The sequence below is a fragment of the Rattus norvegicus genome, chromosome 3, assembly GCF_021556685.1.
Source record: "Rattus norvegicus strain SHRSP/BbbUtx chromosome 3, alternate assembly SHRSP_T2T, whole genome shotgun sequence".
NCBI lineage: Eukaryota > Metazoa > Chordata > Mammalia > Rodentia > Muridae > Rattus > Rattus norvegicus.
In genome coordinates, this window is record NC_141536.1 from 42489084 (window position 1) to 42514326 (window position 25243).

General features: G+C 41.6%; 1 protein-coding gene across 4 annotated transcripts in view; it reads left to right on the plus strand.

Moving 5' to 3' along the window:
• Upp2 (uridine phosphorylase 2) overlaps positions 1-25243 on the plus strand; it is an 84709-nt gene that overhangs the window by 45291 nt on the left and 14175 nt on the right. The window lies entirely within an intron of this gene.

Below are 25243 nucleotides of genomic sequence, written 5' to 3' on the forward strand. Positions count from 1 at the left end.
GTGGGACCTATTCCTGCTCCTGGCTTAAATCTGAGCCCAGTGTTCCCCTCCTCCTGGGCCTCCAGTGGATCCTGTGCAGCCTTGCTTCCCTCGGTGGCCCTACTACTTCTTCAAAGAACTCATCACAACTTGAGTTTTGTTGTGATTTGACTCACTGTTTAATGGAACACTGATACCTTGACAGTAGGATTCTGAAGAGCAAAGACTACATCTGCTTTACGTACTGCTGTAATGTCTGTCTCTGGGAACCTAAAAGAGGTTAATGGCTCCAATGCATGTTTGTCAAATGAGGACTGTATGTCTGCCAGGGTACTTCCCTTATAAACTCTTACTGTAACGAGCAGGGTATGGGTGTCAATTGATTTGCTCCAGGATGCTGTCTTGTGGTTCTCAGCATTGGGGTATATAAGGGTCTGTCAGGAAAACCTTGCAAAAACACTGCCTGAGGCCTCACTCAGACCAACACAGTCGGACCCATTGAGAGTGGGCAGGTCTGTGGCAAAGCTGGGAAGACAGCCATTGATTTTGAAGAATGCGTCCTGCGGGCGCCCCTCCAGCTGAATGGCTAAATGCCTTTGAGCCATTCTCCGCTGGAGTAGTTGTCAGAAGAGCAACTCCTTGATGCCAGGAACAGAATCTTAATCTCTGTATTCCAGTCACCGACTGGTGCAGAGTAAGGCTGGGTCTCTTAAGCATATTTTGTGCATTATTGTGTATACATATTAATAGTATAAGAATCTTATAAAACTCTAAGTCAAGAATACCTTAAGTTATAACCCTTTCTATAAGGATATATGCCTGCACTTCATACTTCTCAGTCTCTACAAGGACTGCAGCTTTAGGAACATGGTTTTCAACTAATTTTGCTAACGGGCATCACATGCTGGATAGAAATGAAAACTTGAGTCAAAGATAAATGGACTCCGTTGCTTGCCTCCGAGGCATGAGTTCTGTCTTTTGTCATGGAAGGAAATTAAAATTGCCTAACACGGGCTGGAGAGATGGCTCAGTGGTTAAGAGCACCCGACTGCTCTTCCAGAGGTCATGAGTTCAATTCCCAGCAACCACATGATGGCTCACAACCATCTGTAAAGAGATCCGATGCCCTCTTCTGGTGTATCTGAAGACAGCTACAGTGTACTTATATATAATAAATAAATAAATCTTTAAAAAAAAATAAAATTGCCTAACACATACCGAGTTTCATAAAGCCATGCTGTTCCTCTAAAGGATCCAGCATGCCTCTGGACATATATCATAAGTAGACATTTTGAAGATCTGGTCTACAATCTTTATATCAGATTTAGAGCTAAACAAACCGATCTTGCTAATAAATAGTCCTTTGGTTCCTTTTAAAAATTATATACACATATACATCACATATACATGCATATATATCATATGCATAATGTACATACACATATACATATACAGACATATATGTGTGCATGTGTGTATGTATGTGTCTGCACATACATTATTCATTCCTTTAGGACTCTCTGTCTTTTAGGAATCCTAAAATAGTAACAGGGTCCTCATTACAGAGTCTTCTAAAATGAATATCTGGGAACATTTATAATTTTCACTCTGCTTCCTCATTCATTTCTCAGTGATCTCCCCTCTTCTGATGCATTCTGCACAGTAGATGTCATTCAATATAGGATCAACTTAACATTTATGTTTCTACCAGTGGAGCAGAGCAATTTCCCCCTGAGAACAAACCCCACCATTTAACTGATTTTTCTTCTGAAACATTAAATGTAATATTAATAATATTTTATGAGTATTGAGTAGTTTTATAATTCATTAGGCGAACACCCTTGGAACCAGGATCATATATTTTGGGGAGAAGAGGTTTAGAATTATCCTGCCAAATAGTAATTTAGGATCGTGCCTGTTTTTTTTTTCCAGAATAGTTTTCTATGAAAATGTCTTATCTTCTACAGAAGCCTAATTGTTAGCATTTTGAAGCACTGTCGCTATTCCAGAGTAATAAAAATTATCTAAGTCCTCCAATCTTGTCCCGTCTCCCATTAGACCATAATGAACAGATCTTTAAAAATATTGGCTATACTTTTTCATCTGAGAGAAAAGACACTTTGGCTTTATATCCAACCCCTGCCTCACTCCCCTCCATCCACATTAAATCCACAGAACAATGATAAAACAAGAAGATGGGGTGGAGAGATAGCTCAGCAAAGAGCCCTGACTGCTCTCTCTAAGGTCCTGAGTTCAATGCCCAACAAGCACATGGTGGGTCACAACCATCTGTAACAGGGTCTAATACCATTTTCTGGTGTGTCTGAAGACAGCTACAGTGTGCTCATATAAATAATAAACAAATAAATCTTAACAGAAAAGAGCAAGAGGCCTGTCAGGCAGGGCCTCGCTTTGGGCAAAAGGTCAGCATGAGGATCGTGTGCCTACTCAGACCTGCTGTCTGCACCTCAGGGGCTGCTTGTCAGCTCTATTTGCCTCTTTCCATCGAGATCCCATAAGGCTTGAGCCAAATAGAACTATTTCTATGATTGTTCTGAGGTTTTAAGAAGCGATGCTTGTAGGTCACTAGGTTAGGTATCATGAGACGGCAAGAGGACTGCAATTACAGCCTTGTGTACTTGAAGCACCGACACTGACATGCGAGTCACTGTAAAAAGAAAGAAAAAGGAGTGCCCGTGTACTTTGGAGAGGGTTCCTTAGACAAAGTGAACATTTGAGAGGAAGTTTACTGAAGGCCTAATTTCGTTGTGCAAGGCAATAACAACAGATGAGAAGTAGAAAAACAGGAAAAATACTGACCAACTCTTCTATGTCTAGACCTGGACAGGTAATTGGAGTTCTATGCTCTATAAGGAGATTGGACTTACTGTGCAGGCAAGGGGGGGATGAGTGACAGGTGCGTAGTAGGAGCAATCAGGTGTCTGTCAAGGGCTTGTGGGGGAGGGAGAAAGAGAGGGCAGTAGGATCCTGCAGCAAGAAAATTTGCCTGAGTTAAGGGGACTAAGACTGGGTCACCTACGTCCCATAATGGCCAAAGGGAGAAAGATTAGATAACAACTCCAAATTCATTATTGTTGCTGTTTACATCACACACACACACACACACACACACACACACACACACACACACACACGCACATGCACTCAAATCATCACTTTATAGGTTGGTTTCTTTATGTCAGAATAAAAATCTTTTTCATGTAAAGATAATGCATTTTCAAAGCCTCCTCTTGCCGAGAGACCGAAGAGAGTCCACAGGTGACAGAGCTAGACTGGCAGTCATAGGAGAGAGGGACTTTAAGGGCTGATGAGCAAGAGATGCCAGTGATGACGTCAGCGTCTCTGCAGTGGAGACTGCAGCGTCTCTGCAGTGGAGACTTTGGTCCCAATGTGGCTGCTTTCCAAACTCTGTGTGCCTTAAAGCGCATCTCATTAAAAAATGAGCCCTCGGGGATGCTCTGATGCGTGCTGAAGCGTGGCTGAACCTCTAGGACATTGTGTTAAGTGAAATAAGTCAGCCACCAAAGAACCAGTATTGTATAATTCCAACGATATATGAAGTTCTTAGCATAATCAAATTCAGAGAAAAAGCAGATAGAATAGCGGCATCGGGCCCGAGGGGAAGAGGAAGAGGGGACTCTTGCTGAACAAATACAGATTTCTCATTTTGAAATCATAAGAGTTTCTAGAGATTGTGATTATGGCTGGTTGGGAATGAATGTGAATGTCTGCGCAGAAAAGGTTGAATGTTAAAAATGGTTTCCACTCACATGCACACATGCACGAACACACACATACACACACACACACACACACACACACACGTACTTAGTGGAAATATATACTGCTATGAGTAAAAGGTTTGATCTTTTTGGTGTTTTTAATAATAATCACTAGCTTGACGGATCTTTAGGGAGACAGTTCATGTCTGATTTTCATACCTGGAAACTGGTGTGTCTACATGTCAAACAAATGGCTCTGAGAAGTTTCCTTAGGCTGGGGAACCAGAGCAAACAGACTGGGTCCCAGCAGGGAGAATGGACCAATGTTTACTTCTTCTACATAAGATGTCTGCAAGGAGCCTTGAGCTTCTGATCAGCCAGCCCCAGCCCCCCGGCTCAATATAGGTGTCTGACCGAAGTCATTTTTCAAGGCAGAATTCATCAGAGTTAGGGATTCTGTGAGAAGATATGACTTATGTAACAGCAGCTATCAGAGGGGATGATTAAATCTAAATGACTTGCTGGAGAAAACAGAGAAAAAAGGCATCTGAGACTATTTCTACGGGATCAAAATCTGCAGGTTTAAATGAAATTTCCCCACGTTAGTCCGGTATGTATGTATCATCCTTGGTACAAATGTTTTTAGTCTCACCAACGGTAAAAGGCCACCTAATAATACAACTTCTCTTTTCTGGTTGTCATTTCCTGTGAGATTCAGTGGGACCAAATGTACAGTCAGAGGAGGAAAGACACTGGTGTTAAGAAAAGAAGGTCAGTAAGAAAAATGGCCGAAGGGGGTGAGCCCATGAATGTCTGCAAAGACACACAGAATGCTTTTGGTAGTGAATCAGAGAATGGGGTGAGTGGGGGGCTTTAAAGACAGAACTGAGGCCTGGGGATATATCTGCTAGCCCTGTGTAGGCAGGAGGCCCCTTGTCTGGGGAAGGTGAAGTGCTGGCTATGAGGACACCATAGAAACCATCTGCTGCCTGACGCTCAGGCTATAGCTTGTGTTTGCCTGGTAGCCAGAAGGGGAATGCAAGGCCCAAGGAAAGCCCAGCTCAGTGCTTTACCTGGGCCTGCAGTTTGAATGTGCACCTCAGGGACTCCCATTGTGAAATATAGACAGAAAATGTAGTTTTAAGTCAGAAACACCCCTGCCTTTCCTGGTATTAAAAACCCACAAACATGTGGGAGAGCAGACACGCTGAGAAGGGGATCCCCACCAAACAAGAGGTCTCTAAAGGAGAGACAGCCTGGGGTGCTCAAAACGGGACCCAGAGAGTGACTGCCAGAGAAACGCTTTAGAGTGATAAGGCTAGAGTGGCGGAGACACAAAATGAGAGGTGGGAAAGGAGAAGCTACCACAAATGATGCTGGTGATGCAGGTGATGCTGATGATGTTGGTGATGAGGATGATGTTGGTGATGCTAGGGCCCCCAACAGCCAGGCACAGGCGGCATGCTGACAAGCCTTCTACATGCACTAAACAGATAAACACATTTAATCCTTTCAACACGATTCTTACATGGACATGAGATAGTCTTCCCAGTATATGAAGAAATTGGAGCAGAGAGGTCAGGTGACTTACCTCAAGTTACAGAATTATTATTGACACAAGGTTATTTATTTTACCCATTGTAGATGGTCTTAAGTATGGTATCAATCCAAGGACCAAACTTCATTTTAAAATGAAATTTCAAAGCTATATAAAAAAATAGTAATCTTAAAGACCAATTCACAAGTAAGTTAAAAATAAGATTAGGCACAGCCAAGACAAGAGTTGGTGATAGGTATGACAGAGTTTGGGAAGTCTGGGGCCCAGAGAGAAGAGAAAGTGGCAGAAGCCAACAGCAAGGGACGGTAAAAGGGGAAGAACCAGCAGTGTCTGAAGGAGTCCCAGGGATGGGACCAGCTCCTGCTGGGTTCCCCTTAGACAGCCATTTTCACTTCCAAGTAAATTTTTATTTCGTTATAGTAAGCCACAAAAGGAGGGCGATTTCAAAGTAGTCTTTCTAAGCTAAGTTTGGAGTGGTTCGATAATAGGGTAGGTTGGCACCATTTTGCTTAAATATACCACGAAGATAAGTAAAGGGACTCTGGCCAGCTCGAGTGTGTTGGGCATGGCTCTGGCCGGCCTCACTCTTCTCCCCGTTCCCTCTGCCTTGCTAAAATCCTTTAGATCACATCCACAGAGCTAGCCACCAAGGTCCATTCCCTTACTTGGCCACTTCCTCCTCCCAAGGCTGATTACCTCTCTATCCAGATGCAGTCCTTTGTCCTCCTCCAGGACAAGTGCCTTTCCCTTCTCCCTTGTTCCCTGTCCCCTGTCTTATGTCTCTTGTTTCCTGCCCTCTGTTCCTTGAGGCGAATAAATCTCCTTTGTGCCGGAAACTTGGCCTTGGGGGTCTGGAGCTGATACTTTTTCCTACAGTAAGCATTTCAGATTAGCAGTGTCTGTACAATGTCGCAGAATTAAATTAAAATTGTCTGTAAAATTGTTTATAAATATTAAGAATTGTAGGCATATGTGGTGCTAAGCAATATTGGCATATCAGAGGAAATGTGTAAAATAGAAGGGAAGTAAGACAAGTAAACTTTCCTACTTATAAAACCGTAAGTTCTCTGAGGAAAAAAGGCTAGTTGATAAAATTAGCAAGGATTTCAGTATCACTAGAAACATGCGTTGGTCACATGGGATGACTTTAGGTGGTAGCAGTGGACTGTGTGTTTCAAAGAAGCAAGAAAGGAAGGACTTTTACTGTTTCCATGAAAAAGTTGGTAAGTGTTTACAGACATTAAAATCCTTACCCTAATTAGAACATTGAACAATTACTCTGTGCATTGAAATACCTATGGTGGCCATTAAAAGTTACAATATAAGTCATAAAGATAACGGGGTTCTGGGGATATCAGTGGTGGATAAAGTGCTCACTGTGTAAAAGCCTGTGGGACTGAGTTTAGGTCTACAGCACCCACAAAAATCCAGCCAGGGTGTCATGCACTTGATCCTGGTGCTTGGGAGTCAAAGCCAAGGGGATACTCATTGAGCTCCAGATTCTGTGTGAGATCCTGTCTGGAAAACTAAGGTAAGGAAGACACCTGACCTTGATCTCTGACCTCAACACACTAATATACACTTGTGCATGCACACGTGCACACACCCATACATAGCCCCATGAACGTGTACACACAAGATACACACAGACTCACAGCATACCCACTGCATAGAGGGGCAAAACTGTTTATGAAAAAATTGCCCAAGAAGTACAATCTTCAAGAAAAAAATGTATTGGGGGAACTTTCTAGAAAGCTTGACAGTCTGGAGGCTGCCTCTGTGTGATGTGGTAGAAGACGGAAGTCAGAACAAAACAAAACAGAATCTTCCAAATCAAGGTGAGAGCAAGAGCTTCAGAAATCTACAGTGGTGGTAAGACACCAGAAAAGTGGGAGGAAACAAACGGGGAAATGCTTGGAAGGTAGCTAAGGCAAGCACAGAGCCTGCTGTATGGCATCCTTGTGGGGAAGGGAACAAAAGATTCCTCCAATAGGCAGGCCAGGCCACCCTGATGCAAAGAGACTGTAGTCCTACCCACAGGACAAGCCGCTAGCTAGTCTCCATAAACCTCAAACCCAGAGTGCGGGTTTTGGTAAAATGGCAGTTCTCCTACAGCTGGGTCAGCGGTGAACACTAATCCCATTCTGTCTCTCCCACTTGATGTACAGAGGCTGGGAGCCTGGTTGGATGACAAGGTATTGTCTGAAACTGAACTATCCTGGCGTCTTCCTAAGAACAGGGAGCTATCAGAAGAATGGCAGCCTGAGTTTAATCTTCCCCAGTTCTAGATTGTAAGAGGAAGTCTTGGGAGGTAGCTGCGAATGGTGGGTAAGCCCATGGATGCTGACAAGCCAAAAAGTTCAGGTGGCTGGTGGTTTGATCTGCACGGATAAAAGTTACCCTACTGGTGCATGCATGGAACAGATCTCACCAATTGGGACGAACTGGGTTCGTTGGCTCCGGCCCTATGTAAGTGGGCAGATCAACCTCTGAAACCACTCCCTCAGTTAAGTGTGATAGGACCTGAAAAGAAGCAGCAGTGGTCACATGACATTCTTAGCGGCATCTTTCTGGCAGGGTGATAATACTTCCAATGTCGCGAATGGATGAGAACCAACCTTCTGCCTGTGCAGATATCAGTGCTCTGGTGGCTTCCCACGGTTGTAACACAATTGGGACGAGACACCGGCAGCTAGAACAGTGGCCAGGCCTGAAGGTACAATCTGGGGAGCGTTTGAGGGTAAGAGACTTGCCAACCCCACGGGCCACACGGCTAAATAGGGCCAGAAGCCCCTGGTCCTCAGAGAGGAGAAACAAGAGGTAAACATAGCTCTGGTGGATGCTGGACCCTTGTCAGTATAGGCTTCACACCAATGTGAGCCATGGGAAACACTGAGCCCACAAGCTCCTCCCACATGCCCTTGACAACGCACTTAACCGACAGCCTTGATTTTTTTCAAGGATTCAGAAAGAAATAATGCCCACAAAGTGACACAAAATCAGAACTCAGAGTTGACAAAATGTATAACTGACCAAAATCTGAAACAAAAACCCATCAAATTTTTAAATAGAAAAAAATGGCACCAATCAACTTCAATAAACTAAAAACAAAATAGATAAAATGGAAGCAAAAATGGATGCATTTTAAATAGACTGATGAATCAGCTTGGACATAAATAGTGTTTATGGTAAATGCAAATATTTATTAGTTCAAGGATTTAATGTGAACACTTCAAATCATCTTCCTGGACATTAAAAAGTATGAAGTAACATAGGGTTGATGTTCAGTTTCTCCTTAAGGACTGAAAAATGACTTTGATTCCACAGAGTCCTGCAGCATGTGGCTACACTGTTGCTCTGTGTTAAGACTGAACTGGGGTACTCACCCTCTGCTTATGTCTTAGTTCCAGTGGATTGTCGCCTAGGGGCTGTGCAGTGTGTGGCAGTCATCTGTTTAGCCTGCATCCTCAGATGCACCAATAATCATGCAGCCAGTCTTCCACACAAACATGTCAGATGACAGAAACGGTAGAATGCTATGTCTTTTTCTCTTGGTTGGTCAAAAATTATTTCTAGGATTTTATGGAGGTCTTTTCAAATGCCTGTTTCATAAATTTTCCTCTATCACTTATTTGGCAAAATGTTCCCAGTTTTTCTCAAAATTTCTTAAACCTGTCTTTATTTTAATAGATTTTATGTTTTGCCTCTGAGGAAAAGAGGATATTTTAATGAGACTGACATAAAACCTAAGGAAATATGAAGCCGAGAGGGAGAACTACACACACACACACACACACACACACACACACACACACACACACACACACAGAGCAGATAGAAGTCAAGCTGGTTCCATGACTTATACCACATTAGGACTATAGACTAATGATAGAACTTTTGATACTGGGAAGTGAGTTGTGCTCTTTAGTGCGGAGTAAAATGATCTTACAGTTGGTTCTTCTTAGAGTGGAAATTACTTCTATGAAAATCAGTACTCAGCAACCCCAGCGATGCTCAGAAGGACTAGATGTTCGTGTCTGTTTTGTGCAGAGAGTGAAAATGGTAGCCGAGTAGATGAACTATCAGGATGGAGGGATTATCTACAGAGAGCACAAGGCCATGGTCAATACATTCAAAAGGATGGAAAAAGATCCTGGGCTCATTACATTGATGATAGGGAACATCATAGCCCACTTGAATTCCTTTAAATAGAAAGGCAATCTTTAAAAGAGTGTCAAATAGTTTCTAGAATTTCTGGGACAGTCACAGAGTCAGTGTTTAGGGCTCTCCAAAGAGAAAAGGTACTCAACTTGCGTCAGGAGACTGTTCCAGGGAAGATCCACTGTTCCTCTGCAAGCCCTTCAGTTCTTTGCTGGTACCCAGTGACCTGAGCAGTAGGTACCGCAGACTGGAGAATTATTACTCACCAAAGCCGAGGGTTTCAATTGGCTCTTCAAAAATGCATCCTCACGTTGTCATGCAGGTGCTTTATGAAGTCTTAAATTAGTGTAGAAAGACAATCAGACACTAGTCATAAGCTACTATGGAAACTGATCCTCTCATTCTGGTACATGGATGTATGATATAAGATATTTATTGATTGTTAGAATGTTTTTGGGGGGGCAGAATACCATCTACCAGTGGGATGATTCCAATTCGGGCCCTAGAAAGTCTTAATGAGCTACATGCTGTGTGAGAGAGAAACAAGGTAATACACCAGATGGCTAGCTTTCATGTCAACTTAATGCAGTCGATGGAGTTGATTTGAGGAAGGAGAAGGTTCTGCGTAAGATGTTCACATCTAAGAGCAGATGATAGGAGGACAGCAGCAGCTTTTCAAAAATCTTCAACTTAACATAGAAAAGGGGAGGGGGTTCAAAGTCCTGTGGGAATGATCTTGAAAATGAATCAACAAGGACTTGCCATCCATGACGAAATACGAGTTGGCAAGGAAACCCTTGGCACTTTTAGCTGTGTTGAGATCTCTGTGATGCCAGGGGAAGGCACAAGCTCATTAGAGGGACCTGAGACCTTCTAAAGTAGCCAAAGGTACTGGTGACTTCTGGAAGGAGGAGGAGCTTCACAGTCTCTGCTAATGAGTGAGTCCCCTGATTTTCAGTAGAGTCTGGAGGAACCACAGATGATGGGGACCCATGAGCCAAAATGAAACACTTAGAACCTGTCCCAGAGCAAGGTTCCCAGCAAGGAGCAATTGAAAAACAAAACAAAACAAAACAAAAAACAACCAAAACTGCAAAGTGGGCAGTACAGGAAAAAGTCAAAGAAGGAAAGCTGGTCTAGGTAAAAGTAGGGCGTATGTAGTAGTAAATAATAAACAAAGTTTAGATAGTGTCAGGCACCATGCCACGCAACCTCCTGCTACTCTCTGTCACCTGCGGTCTCTCCACTTCCATGGCAAGCCCCAACAATGGCCATCCATCTAGTTCCCATGGTGGGTCACTGCCACACTCGTCCCATTCAGAGACCGCCTATCTCACGGCTCTTTTGCTGCAGACTCTGCTCACATTCCCAGCAACCCAGTAAAATCAAAACTCTAGAAGCTTGTAAATTATCAATTAGATTTATATCAGTAAATTCTGACCCCACAAAATGTCCACACAATAAACCCAGAGCTAATTGATATTAATATAAACTGCCCATCTAGATAAGACAAATTGTCCTGTAATTATCCATCCCTTCTAAGAAGTTCATAGCTACCTATGGCTATTTAAAGCCACATGGGTCTGGGTCATCCTTCTCTTTCTCCATCTTGTTTTCTTCCTTTTCTCCTCTCTTTCCCACCTTTCAAAAACTCTTCCCCTGCCTTTCTTTTTTACTGCCCAATCACAGGCCTTGCCTTATCTTGTGCCTGGTCTCACCTGCATCAATCCCCAGGAGTACACACTCCAGGAAAATATCTGCCAAAGGTTTTGAAAATTGTATGAGATGCCCAAAGAGAGAGATTTGGAGTCATGATATTAGAACTATGCTGAGCTGTAACTATAACTGTAAACTATAATTATAACGATAACCAACTGTAGCTATCTATGACTATAACTACTTCAAGACGGTAAAAGGAGGCAATACTAAGACAAGCAAAGAAAGAAAGGAATCAAGTCTTAAAGTTAACACTAGAGAGCAAGGCAAGATGCTGAATAATACATAAGGTAATGAGTATGTACCAGGAAGACATTACAAGAATCAAAAGGATGACAAAACAAAAACAGAAACAACAACTGAACTTTAAAATATACTAAGAAAAAGTGTAGGAGATATGAGTGAACATTAATCAGAATTAAGAAGTTAGCTAAAAATAACTTGGGAGTTATTATAAGCAAAAGAAATATAGTTCTGAAAAAGAAGACTAAGCCAGAAGTAATAGCTAAAAAAGAAAAAAATTCCAATCAGAAGAATAGGTAACTGACCCGCCTGCCACAATTACCCTATTCCCTAGACTTAGTTCCTAAACACACGCATGCACACACACACACATACACACACACACACACACACACACACTCACTCACACACCACAACCCATCCTACAGTTGTTCCCCTGCCCCCAACTCCAGTAGACTTCCCCTGCTCAAGTGTAGGCCACACCAGTCAGAAGAACAGGGACCACCTGTTGTACCAAAGGCCAAGCTAGCCACCAGAAGTCCAGCCACCAACCTAGACAGAGACCCATACATACACTGGGTCAGAGGTCATACCAGCAGCCAGAAATTCCAGGCTACAAAGAACAGAAGACCAAAGGGGAAATTGAAACCAAGGAACAAAATACCTATCCAACAAAGACAAACTTAGAAATCATCACCTAGACCTGTAATCATCCCAAAGTCAGATGCTTAAATGCCAGGCTAAGACCACAGTCAACAACAGCAGGGCAACATGGCACCTCCAGGGCCCAGTTATCTTATGACAGCAAGACCTGAATATTCCAGTGCAGCTGAAGCACAAGAAAATAACCTTAAAACCAACATTTAAAGATGATAGAGCTCCTTCAAGAAGAAATGAATAAATCTTTTTAAGAAATGTAAGCAATCAAAAAGTACACATGGAGGGACCCATGGCTCCAGCTGTATATGTAGCAGAGGATTACCCTATCTGGCATCAGTGGGAGGGGAGTCCCTTGGCCCTGTGGAAGCTTGATGATCCAGTGTAGGGGAATGCTAGGGCACTGGGGTGGGAGGGGCTGGGTGGGGGAGCACCCTCATAGGAGCAGTAGGTATGGAGGAGAGGATAAGAAGTTTACCTGGGAAGAGAATGGCATTTGAAATGTAAATAAATAAAACAACCAATAAAATAAAAAGAACTCTAGGAAAACAGAAACAAAAAAATTTGAAGGAAATCAATAAATACCAAAGAATGCCAAGAAAGCCAAGAAAAAACATACAAGTGAAGGAAAATGTTCAAACCTGAAAATGGACAAAGAAACAATAAAGAAAACACAAACTGAGGAAATTCTGGAAATGGAAAATTCTATGTAAGCAAATAGGAACTACAGATAGAAGCATCCCAACAGAATACCGGAGATAGAATCTCAGGCATTGAAGATATGATCATCATCATAAGTAAGACGGTCATCAACCAAAGAAAATATTAAATCTAATCTGGGCTACTATGAAAAGACCAAACCTAAAAACAATAGGAATAGAAAAAGGAGAAGATTCCCAGCTTAAAATCCCAAAAAACATTTAACAAAATCATAGAAGAAAATTTCCTATTGTAAAGAGCATATCTAGAACGATAAAAGAAGCTTACAGAACACCATATAGATTAGCTCAGAAAAGAAAGTCCCAATGCCACATAATAATCAAAACATTAAACATGCAAAATAAAGAAAAATATTAAAAGATGAAAGAGAAAAAGGCCAAGTAACATAAAAGCCAACTTATTAGAATTACAACTGACTTCTCGATGGAGGCTGTAAAAGCCAGAAGGGCCTACATAGATGTCTTGCAGACTAAGAGATCAAATATGCCAGCCCAGACTGCATACCCAGCAAAACTGTCAATCACCAGAGATGAGGAAAACAAGATACTTCATGACAAAGTCAAATTTAAACAATATCTATCTACAAATACAGTCCCACAGAAAGTACTAGAACGAAAACTACAACACATGGAGATTAGTTACACCCACAAGAAAACAGGAGATAAATAAACTCACACCAGCAAAGCCAAAGAAGGGAAACAATACACAGCACACACACACACACACCATACTACATACACACTACCACCATCACAACCACAAAATTACAGTAATTAACAATCATTGGTCATTAATATCTCTCAACATCAATGAGCTTAATTACCCCAATAAAATGACACAGTATATGATATGGATATGAAAACAGGATCCGCCCTTACGCTGCATACAAGAAATACATGACAACATCAATGATAGATATTACCTCAAAGTAAATAAAGCATTGGAAAAAAAGTTTCCGAGTAAATGGACCCAAGAAGCAAACTGGTGTTGGGAGGTTGGTCGGGTGCTGCTATGTATTCAAAAGCTAAATACTGGCCCCCAAGATCTGGTTGCCTCCATGAACAGATCCCCATGTATGCCAAGTGATGCTATGTAAGCCTTGCTCCAAAATTTTAAATTATTGGTTAATTTAAAATGTCTACCACCAACTACTGGGAAGAATAGAGGGACAAAGGTTGAGTTACTGGTCTGTGGGTTTCAGGTAGGGACCACAAGAAGAAGAAGGACGGTAAAGGACAAATTAGACAGAGAAAACAGGAGGTCTCCATTAAACATGGTGGCCCCGGAGCACAAGCTCCGTCCTCTTCACGACAGACTGCTGGAGCAGAAATAACCCTCTTAGACTTAAACAGCAAGTATTTGGAGAGCATAGCTGGGAATTAACAGATTAGTGAATAGAAATATAGATTAGGGCCAATCCCTCAGTAATTACACAAAGCTACATAAATAAATCATAGTCTGGTTATCATACATTTGGAAGTTAGATGGGGATAGAAATAATCCAATTAATTTACAGTGTGGAGCAGTTATTTTAATAAAAAACATGGTAGACTTCAAAGCAACATTTATCAAAAGAGATGAGAAAGGACATTTCATAGTCATCAAAGGAAAAATTCACCAAGATGACATTTCAATTTTTAACATCTATGCCCCAAATGCAAGGGCATCCACATTTGTAAATGAAACATTACTAAAGCTTAAATTACATATTGAACTTCACACATTAATCATGGGAGATTTTAAAATACCACTATCATCAATGTCATAATATCATAATAATAATGATAATAAAAACAAAACAGAGAAATGGAGCTAACAGACATTATGAATCAAACAGACCTAACCGATATTTACAGAACATTTAACAAAAAATATACCTCCTTCTCAGTACTTCATGGACCATTCTCAAAAGTTGACCATATACTTGGTCACAAAGCAAGTCTCAACAGATACAAGAAGGATGAAACAGCCCCTGTCTTCTATCAGACCACCACAGATTAAAGCTGGACTTCAACAACAACTAAAACAACAGAAAGCCTACAAACTCATGGAGACTAAACAACTTCCTCCTCAGTCAAGGCATAAAGAAAGAAATTAGAGTTACTGGGATTCAATGAAAATGAAGGTCCAGCATACCTAAGCTTATGGGACACAACGATAGCAATGCTAACAGGAAAGTTCATAGCAGTAAGTGCCTTCATAGAGAAATTGGAGAGATTTCATACTAGTAACTTAACAGCATACCCCAAAGTCCTAGAATATGAAAGAAACAAGCACACTCAAGAAGAGTAGTCAGCAGGAAATAATCAAACCGAGGGCTGAAATCAATAAAATAGAAAAAAAGAGAGCAATACAAAGAATCAATGAAACAAACAGCTGGATCTTTGAGAAAAATCAACAAAATTGACAAACCCTTATCCAAACTAACTAAGAAAGACAAAGAGAATATCCAAACTAACAAAATCGGGGGGAAATAACAACAGACACTAAAGAAATCTAAGGAATCTTTATGTTATACTTCAAAACCTGTACTCCACAAAATTGGAAAGCCTCAAAGAAGTGGACAATTGGGTAAGTGTACACCACTTACCAAAGCTAGATTAAGATCAGGTAAACAGACCGGCGGATCCCGGACCGCAGCAGCTCTCTGCTCCCAAACCCCGTGGGAGAGAGACCCCACCGCCTGATCAGGTGGGCACTCCTGAGGCTGCAGAGCGGAGGAGACCACCAACACTGCCCACCCCTGCCCACATCTCTGGCCCAAGAGGAAACTGTATAAGGCCTCTGGGCTCTCGTGGGGGAGGGCCCGGGAGCGGCAGGACCCCTGCGCCTGAGACACCGCCGGAACCTGAAGGAAACAGACCGGATAAACAGTTCTCTGCACCCAAATCCCGTGGGAGGGAGAGCTGAACCTTCAGAGAGGCGAACACGCCTGGGAAACCAGAAGAGACTGCACTCTGTGCACATCCAGGCGCCAGAGGAAAACACCAAACGCCATCTGGAACCCTGGTGCACGGAGGCTCCTGGAAAGAGCGGCGCAGATCTTCCCGGTTGCTGCCAAAGCGGAGAGGACTTAGGCAGTACCCCACGAGCAAACTTGAGCCTTGGAACTGCAGGTAGGACCAACTTTTCCCCTGCAAGAAACCTGCCTGGTGAACTCAGGACACACAGAGGCAAAATTCCTCTAAGGCCGGGCACTTCCTGTGTTTACCGGAAGTCCCACACCGGCAGATCCCGGACCGCAGCAGCTCTCTGCTCCCAAACCCCGTGGGAGAGAGACCTCACCGCCTGATCAGGTGGGCACTCCTGAGGCTGCAGAGCGGAGGAGACCACCAACACTGCCCACCCCTGCCCACATCCCTGGCCCAAGAGGCAACTGTATAAGGCCTCTGGGTTCCCGTAGGGGAGGGCCCGGGAGCGGCAGGACCCCTTCGCCTGAGACACTGCCGGAACCTGAAGGAAACAGACCGGATAAACAGTTCTCTGCACCCAAATCCCGTGGGAGGGAGAGCTGAACCTTCAGAGAGGCGGACACGCCTGGGAAACCAGAAGAGACTGCACTCTGTGCACATCCAGGCGCCAGAGGAAAACACCAAACGTCATCTGAAACCCTGGTCCACGGAGGCTCCCGGAAGGAGCGGCACAGATTTTCCCGGTTGCTGCCACAGCAGAGAGGACTTAGGCAGTACCCCACGAGCAAACTTGAGCCTTGGAACCACAGGTAGGACCAATTTTTCCCCTGCAAGAAACCTGCCTGGTGAACTCAAGACACAGGCCCACAGGAACAGCTGAAGACCTGTAGAGAGGAAAAACTACACGCCCGAAAGCAGAACACTCTGTCCCCATAACTGGCTGAAAGAAAACAGGAAAACAGGTCTACAGCACTCCTGACACACAGGTTATAGGACAGTCTAGCCACTGTCAGAAATAGCAGAACAAAGTAACACTAGAGATAATCTGATGGCGAGAGGCAAGCACAGGAACCCAAGCAACAGAAACCAAGACTACATGGCATCATCGGAGCCCAATTCTCCCACCAAAGCAAACACGGAATATCCAAACACACCAGAAAAGGAAGACCTAGTTTCAAAATCATATTTGATCATGATGCTGGAGGACTTCAAGAAAGACATAAAGAACTCCCTTAGAGAACAAGTAGAAGCCTACAGAGAGGAATCGCAAAAATCCCTGAAAGAATTCCAGGAAAACACAATCAAACAGTTGAAGGAATTAAAAATGGAAATAGAAGCAATCAAGAAAGAACACATGGAAACAACCCTGGACATAGAAAATCAAAAGAAAAGACAAGGAGCTGTAGATACAAGCTTCACCAACAGAATTCAAGAGATGGAAGAGAGAATCTCCGGAGCAGAAGATTCCATAGAAATCATTGACTCAACTGTCAAAGATAATGTAAAGCGGAAAAAGCTACTGGTCCAAAACATACAGGAAATCCAGGACTCAATGAGAAGATCAAACCTAAGGATAATAGGTATAGAAGAGAGTGAAGACTCCCAGCTCAAAGGACCAGTAAATATCTTCAACAAAATAATAGGAGAAAACTTCCCTAACCTAAAAAAAGAGATACCCATAGGCATACAAGAAGCCTACAGAACTCCAAATAGATTGGACCAGAAAAGAAACACCTCCCGTCACATAATTGTCAAAACACCAAACGCACAAAATAAAGAAAGAATATTAAAAGCAGTAAGGGGAAAAGGTCAAGTAACATATAAAGGGAGATCTATCAGAATCACACCAGACTTTTCGCCAGAAACTATGAAGGCCAGAAGATCCTGGACAGATGTCATACAGACCCTAAGAGAACACAAATGCCAGCCCAGGTTACTGTATCCTGCAAAACTCTCAATTAACATAGATGGAGAAACCAAGATATTCCATGACAAAACCAAATTTACACAATATCTTTCTACAAGTCCAGCACTACAAAGGATAATAAAGGGTAAAGCCCAACATAAGGAGGCAAGCTATACCCTAGAAGCAAGAAACTAATCATCTTGGCAACAAAACAAAGAGAATGAAAGCACACAAACATAACCTCACTTCCAAATATGAATATAACGGGAAGCAATAATCACTATTCCTTAATATCTCTCAATATCAATGGCCTCCACTCCCCAATAAAAAGACATAGATTAACAAACTGGATACGCAATGAGGACCCTGCATTCTGCTGCCTACAGGAAACACACCTCAGAGACAAAGACAGACATTACCTCAGAGTGAAAGGCTGGAAAACAACTTTCCAAGCAAATGGTCAGAAGAAGCAAGCTGGAGTAGCCATTCTAATATCAAATAAAATCAATTTCCAACTAAAAGTCATCAAAAAAGATAAGGAAGGACACTTCATATTCATCAAAGGAAAAATCCACCAAGATGAAGTCTCAATCCTAAATATCTATGCCCCAAATACAAGGGCACCTACATATGTAAAAGAAACCTTACTAAAGCTCAAAACACACATTGCACCTCACACAATAATAGTGGGAGATTTCAACACCCCACTCTCATCAATGGACAGATCATGGAAACAGAAATTAAACAGAGATGTAGACAGACTAAGAGAAGTCATGAGCCAAATGGACTTAACGGATATTTATAGAACATTCTATCCTAAAGCAAAAGGATATACCTTCTTCTCAGCTCCTCATGGTACTTTCTCCAAAATTGACCATATAATTGGTCAAAAAACGGGCCTCAACAGGTACAGAAAGATAGAAATAATCCCATGCGTGCTATCAGACCACCACGGCCTAAAACTGGTCTTCAATAACAATAAGGGAAGAATGCCCACATATACGTGGAAATTGAACAATGCTCTACTCAATGACAACCTGGTCAAGGAAGAAATAAAGAAAGAAATTAAAAACTTTTTAGAATTTAATGAAAATGAAGGTACAACATACCCAAACTTATGGGACACAATGAAAGCTGTGCTAAGAGGAAAACTCATAGCGCTGAGTGCCTGCAGAAAGAAACAGGAAAGAGCATATGTCAGCAGCTTGACAGCACACCTAAAAGCTCTAGAACAAAAAGAAGCAAATACACCCAGGAGGAGTAGAAGGCAGGAAATAATCAAACTCAGAGCTGAAATCAACCATGTAGAAACAAAAAGGACCATAGAAAGAATCAACAGAACCAAAAGTTGGTTCTTTGAGAAAATCAACAAGATAGATAAACCCTTAGCCAGACTAACGAGAGGACACAGAGAGTGCGTCCAAATTAACAAAATCAAAAATGAAAAGGGAGACATAACTACAGATTCAGAGGAAATTCAAAAAATCATCAGATCTTACTATAAAAACCTATATTCAACAAAACTTGAAAATCTTCAGGAAATGGACAATTTCCTAGACAGATACCAGGTATCGAAGTTAAATCAGGAACAGATAAACCAGTTAAACAACCCCATAACTCCTAAGGAAATAGAAGCAGTCATTAAAGGTCTCCCAACCAAAAAGAGCCCAGGTCCAGACGGGTTTAGTGCAGAATTCTATCAAACCTTCATAGAAGACCTTATACCAATATTATCCAAACTATTCCACAAAATTGAAACAGATGGAGCCCTACCGAATTCCTTCTATGAAGCCACAATTACTCTTATACCTAAACCACACAAAGACCCAACAAAGAAAGAGAACTTCAGACCAATTTCCCTTATGAATATCGACGCAAAAATACTCAACAAAATTCTGGCAAACCGAATTCAGGAGCACATCAAAACAATCATCCACCATGATCAAGTAGGCTTCATCCCAGGCATGCAGGGATGGTTTAATATAAGGAAAACCATCAATGTGATCCATCATATAAACAAACTGAAAGAACAGAACCACATGATCATTTCATTAGATGCTGAGAAAGCATTTGACAAAATTCAACACCCCTTCATGATAAAAGTCTTGGAAAGAATAGGTATTCAAGGCCCATACCTAAACATAGTAAAAGCCATATACAGCAAACCAGTTGCTAACATTAAACTAAATGGAGAGAAACTTGAAGCAATCCCACTAAAATCAGGGACTAGACAAGGCTGCCCACTCTCTCCCTACTTATTCAATATAGTTCTTGAAGTTCTAGCCAGAGCAATCAGACAACAAAAGGAGATCAAGGGGATACAGATCGGAAAAGAAGAGGTCAAAATATCACTATTTGCAGACGACATGATAGTATATTTAAGTGATCCCAAAAGTTCCACCAGAGAACTACTAAAGCTGATAAACAACTTCAGCAAAGTGGCTGGGTATAAAATTAACTCAAATAAATCAGTTGCCTTCCTCTATACAAAAGAGAAACAAGCCGAGAAAGAAATTAGGGAAACGACACCCTTCATAATAGACCCAAATAATATAAAGTACCTCGGTGTGACTTTAACCAAGCAAGTAAAAGATCTATACAATAAGAACTTCAAGACACTGAGGAAAGAAATTGAAGAAGACCTCAGAAGATGGAAAGATCTCCCATGCTCATGGATTGGCAGGATTAATATAGTAAAAATGGCCATTTTACCAAAAGCAATCTACAGATTCAATGCAATCCCCATCAAAATACCAATCCAATTCTTCAAAGAGTTAGACAGAACAATTTGCAAATTCATCTGGAATAACAAAAAACCCAGGATAGCTAAAGCTATCCTCAACAATAAGAGGACTTCAGGGGGAATCACTATCCCTGAACTCAAGCAGTATTACAGAGCAATAGTGATAAAAACTGCATGGTATTGGTACAGAGACAGACAGATAGACCAATGGAATAGAATTGAAGACCCAGAAATGAACCCACACACCTATGGTCACTTGATTTTTGACAAAGGAGCCAAAACCATCCAATGGAAAAAAGATAGCATTTTCAGCAAATGGTGCTGGTTCAACTGGAGGGCAACATGTAGAAGAATGCAGATCGATCCATGCTTATCACCCTGTACAAAGCTTAAGTCCAAGTGGATCAAGGACCTCCACATCAAACCAGACACACTCAAACTAATAGAAGAAAAACTAGGGAAGCATCTGGAACACATGGGCACTGGAAAAAATTTCCTGAACAAAACACCAATGGCTTATGCTCTAAGATCAAGAATCGACAAATGGGATCTCATAAAACTGCAAAGCTTCTGTAAGGCAAAGGACACGGTGGTTCGGACAAAACGGCAACCAACAGATTGGGAAAAGATCTTTACCAATCCTATAACAGATAGAGGCCTTATATCCAAAATATACAAAGAACTCAAGAAGTTAGACCGCAGGGAAACAAATAACCCTATTAAAAAATGGGGTTCAGAGCTAAACAAAGAATTCACAGCTGAGGAATGCCGAATGGCTGAGAAACACCTAAAGAAATGTTCAACATCTTTAGTCATAAGGGAAATGCAAATCAAAACAACCCTGAGATTTCACCTCACACCAGTGAGAATGGCTAAGATCAAAAACTCAGGTGACAGCAGATGCTGGCGAGGATGTGGAGAAAGAGGAACACTCCTCCACTGTTGGTGGGATTGCAGACTGGTAAAACCATTCTGGAAATCAGTCTGGAGGTTCCTCAGAAAATTGGACATTGAACTGCCTGAGGATCCAGCCATACCTCTCTTGGGCATATACCCAAAAGATGACTCAACATATAAAAGAGACACGTGCTCCACTATGTTCATCGCAGCCTTATTTATAATAGCCAGAAACTGGAAAGAACCCAGATGCCCTTCAACAGAGGAATGGATACAGAAAATGTGGTACATCTACACAATGGAATATTACTCAGCTATCAAAAACAACGAGTTTATGAAATTCGTAGGCAAATGGTTGGAACTGGAAAATATCATCCTGAGTTAGCTAACCCACTCACAGAAAGACATACATGGTATGCACTCATTGATAAGTGTCTATTAGCCCAAATGCTTGAATTACCCTAGATCCCTAGAACAAAGGAAACTCAAGACGGATGATCAAAATGTGAATGCTTCACTCCTTCTTTAAATGAGGAAAAAGAATACCCTTGGCAGGGAAGGGAGAGGCAAAGATTAAAACAGAGACTGAAGGAACACCCATTCAGAGCCTGCCCCACAGGTGGCCCATACATATACAGCCACCCAATTAGACAAGATGGATGAAGCAAAGAAGTGCAGACCGACAGGAGCCGGATGTAGATCGCTCCTGAGAGACACAGCCAGAATACAGCAAATACAGAGGCGAATGCCAGCAGCAAACCACTGAACTGAGAATAGGTCCCCCGTTGAAGGAATCAGAGAAAGAACTGGAAGAGCTTGAAGGTGCTCGAGACCCCAAAAGTACAACAATGTCAAGCAACCAGAGCTTCCAGGGTCTAAGCCACTACCTAAAGACTATACATGGACTGACCCTGGACTCTGTCCCCATAGGTAGCAATGAATATCCTAGTAAGAGCACCAGTGGAAGGGGAAGCCCTGGGTCCTGCTAAGACTGAACCCCCAGTGAACTAGACTATGCGGGGAGGGTGGCAATGGGGGGAGGTTTGGGAGGGGAACACCCATAAGGAAGGGGAGGGGGGAGGGTGATGTTTGTCCAGAAACCGGGAAAGGGAATAACACTTGAAATGTATATAAGAAATACTCAAGTTAATAAAAAAGAAAAAAAGAAAAAAAAAGAAAAAAAAAAGATCAGGTAAACAATTTAAATAACCTATAAGGAAATATAAGCAGTCATTAAAAATCCCCCCCAAAAAGCCTAGGGCCAAATGATTTTAGCACAGAATTCTACCAGATCATCAAAGAAGAGCTAATACCAATACTCCTCAAATTATTCCACAAAATAGAAGCAAAAGGAATATTGCCAAACCCACTTCATGAGGTCATAGTCACCCTGATATCCAAACCACACATAGATTCAACAAAGAAAGATAATTACAAATTTCCCTCATGAAAATTGATGTAAAAATACTCAATAAAATACTATCAAACTAGGGGCTAGAGAGATGGTTCAGTGGTTAAGAGCACTGACTGTTCTTCCAGAGGTCCTGAGTTCAATTCCCAGCAACCGCATTGTGGCTCACAATCACCTGTAATGGGATTTGATGCTCTCTTTGGGTGTGTCTGAAGAAAGCAACAGAGTACTTATATACATAAAAAGAAATAATTCTCTTTTTAAGAAAGGAAGGAAAAGAACATGGTTTTAAAAAATACCATCGCACCAAATCCAAGAACACATCAAAAAGATCACCCACTATGATCAAGTAGGCGTTATCCTAAAGATGCAGGGATGCTTCAAAATACAAGAATCCAGCAATGTAATATGTCATATAAACAAACTGGGGGCGGGGGAAGACATGATCATCTCATTACATGATGAAAAAACTTTTGGCATATCCAACATCCCTTCATAATAAAATTTTGGGGGGTTGGGGATTTAGCTCAGTGGTAGAGCGCTTGCCTAGCAAGCGCAAGCAAGGCCCTGGGTTCAGTCCCCAGCTCCGAAAAAAAGAAAAGAAAAGAAAAAAAGAACCCCCCCAAAAAAACCCAAAATTTTTGGAGCAATCAGCTATGCAAGGGACATATCTAAACATAAAAGGGCAATTTACTACAAGCCTATAGCCAAAATCAAATGGAGAGAAACTCAAAGCAATCCCACTAAAATCAGGAACAAGACTAGGCAGTCCATTCTTCCCATATCAATTAAACATAGTACTTGGAATTCTAGTTAGAGCAATAAAGCAACTATAAAAGATCAAGAAGGAACAAATTTAAAGAAAGGAGTCAAATTATCACCGTGCAACCCCAAAGATTCTACCAAGAGCTCCTATAGCTGATAAATAACTTCAATGAAGTGGCTGGATACGAAATCAACTAAAAAATTAGTATCCCTCCTATTTAAAAATGGAAAACAGTTTGAGAAAGACATCATGGAAATAATACCCTTCACAATAGCTACAAATACTATAAAATACATAGTCAAGAAAGTGAAAAGACCAGCATGATAGAAACTTCAAATCTTTGAAGAAGGAAATTGAAGGAGACATCAGAAGATAGAAAGATCCTGCATGCTCATAGATCTGTAGGATAAAAATAGTAAAAGTGGCCATTCTATCAAAAGCAATCTACAGATTCAATGCAATCCCCATCAAAATTCCAACTCAATTCTTCACAGCCCTCAAAAGAACAGTACTCAACTTAAAGAAACAAAACAAAACAAACAAAAAAAACCCAAAACCCAGAATAGCGAAAACAATCCTGAACAATGAAAGACCTTCCAGAGGTATTACCACCCTGATCTTAACCTGTACTACAGAGCAACAGTAATAAAAACCACATGGTATTGCCATAAAAACAGACATGTTGACCAGCAGAACTGAATTGGAGACCTAGGCATAAATCCACACACCTATAGGCATCTGATTTTTTTTTTATAAAGAAGCCAATGGGGAAAAATACACCATTTCCAACAACTGGTGCTGGTCTAACTGGATGTCTACCTGTAGAAGAATAAGAATAGATCCATGTCTATCACTCTGCACAAAACTCAAGTCCAAGTGCATTAAAGATCTCACCATAAAAGCAGATATACTGAACCTGATAGAAGAGAAAGTTGAACACATTGGCACAAGAGGAACTTTCTGAGCAGAACACCAATAGTGCAGGCACAAAGGTCAACAACTAGTAAATGGGACCTCATGAAACTGAAAAGAGTCTGTAAGGCAAAGAACACCACCAATAGGACAAAATGGCAGCCTACAGAATGGGAAAAGATCCAATGCCATATCTGACAGAGGGCTGGTATCCAAAATATATAAAAAACTCAAGAAACTAAACACCAACAAAGTAAATGATCCAGTTTTAAAATGGGATAGAAATCTAAACAGAATTCTCAACAAAGGATCTTAAACGGTTAAGAAGCATGTTAAAAAAAAAAGTTCAACATGCATAGCCATTGGGGAAATGCAAATGAAAATGACCTTGAGATTCCATATCACAGCTGGGAGAATGGCTAAGATCAAAACCACGAGTGGCAGCTCATGCTAATGAGGACACAGAGCAAAGGAACACTCCTCCACAGTTGGTGGGAGTGAAACTAGTACAACCATTCTGGAAATCAATGTGGAGGTTTCTCACAAGATTGTGAACAGTTCTACCTCAAGACCCAGCTATGCCACTCTTGGGCACATACCCAAAAGATGTCTCACTATACCACAGGGACACTTTCTCAAGTATGATCATAGGACCTTCATTTTTTATATCCAGAAACTGGGAAAAAAAAAACCTAGATGTCCCTCAACCAAATAATGGATCAAGAAAATGTGGTCCATTTACACAATGAAGTATTGTTCAGCTGTTAAAAGCAATGACATCCTGAAATTTGCAGGCAAATGGATGGAAGTAGAAAAAGTCATCCCAAGTGAGGTGATCTAAACCCAGAAAGGCAAACATGGTACGCACTCATGTGCGAGTGGATATTACATATAAAGTAAATGGCAATCAAGTTACAGT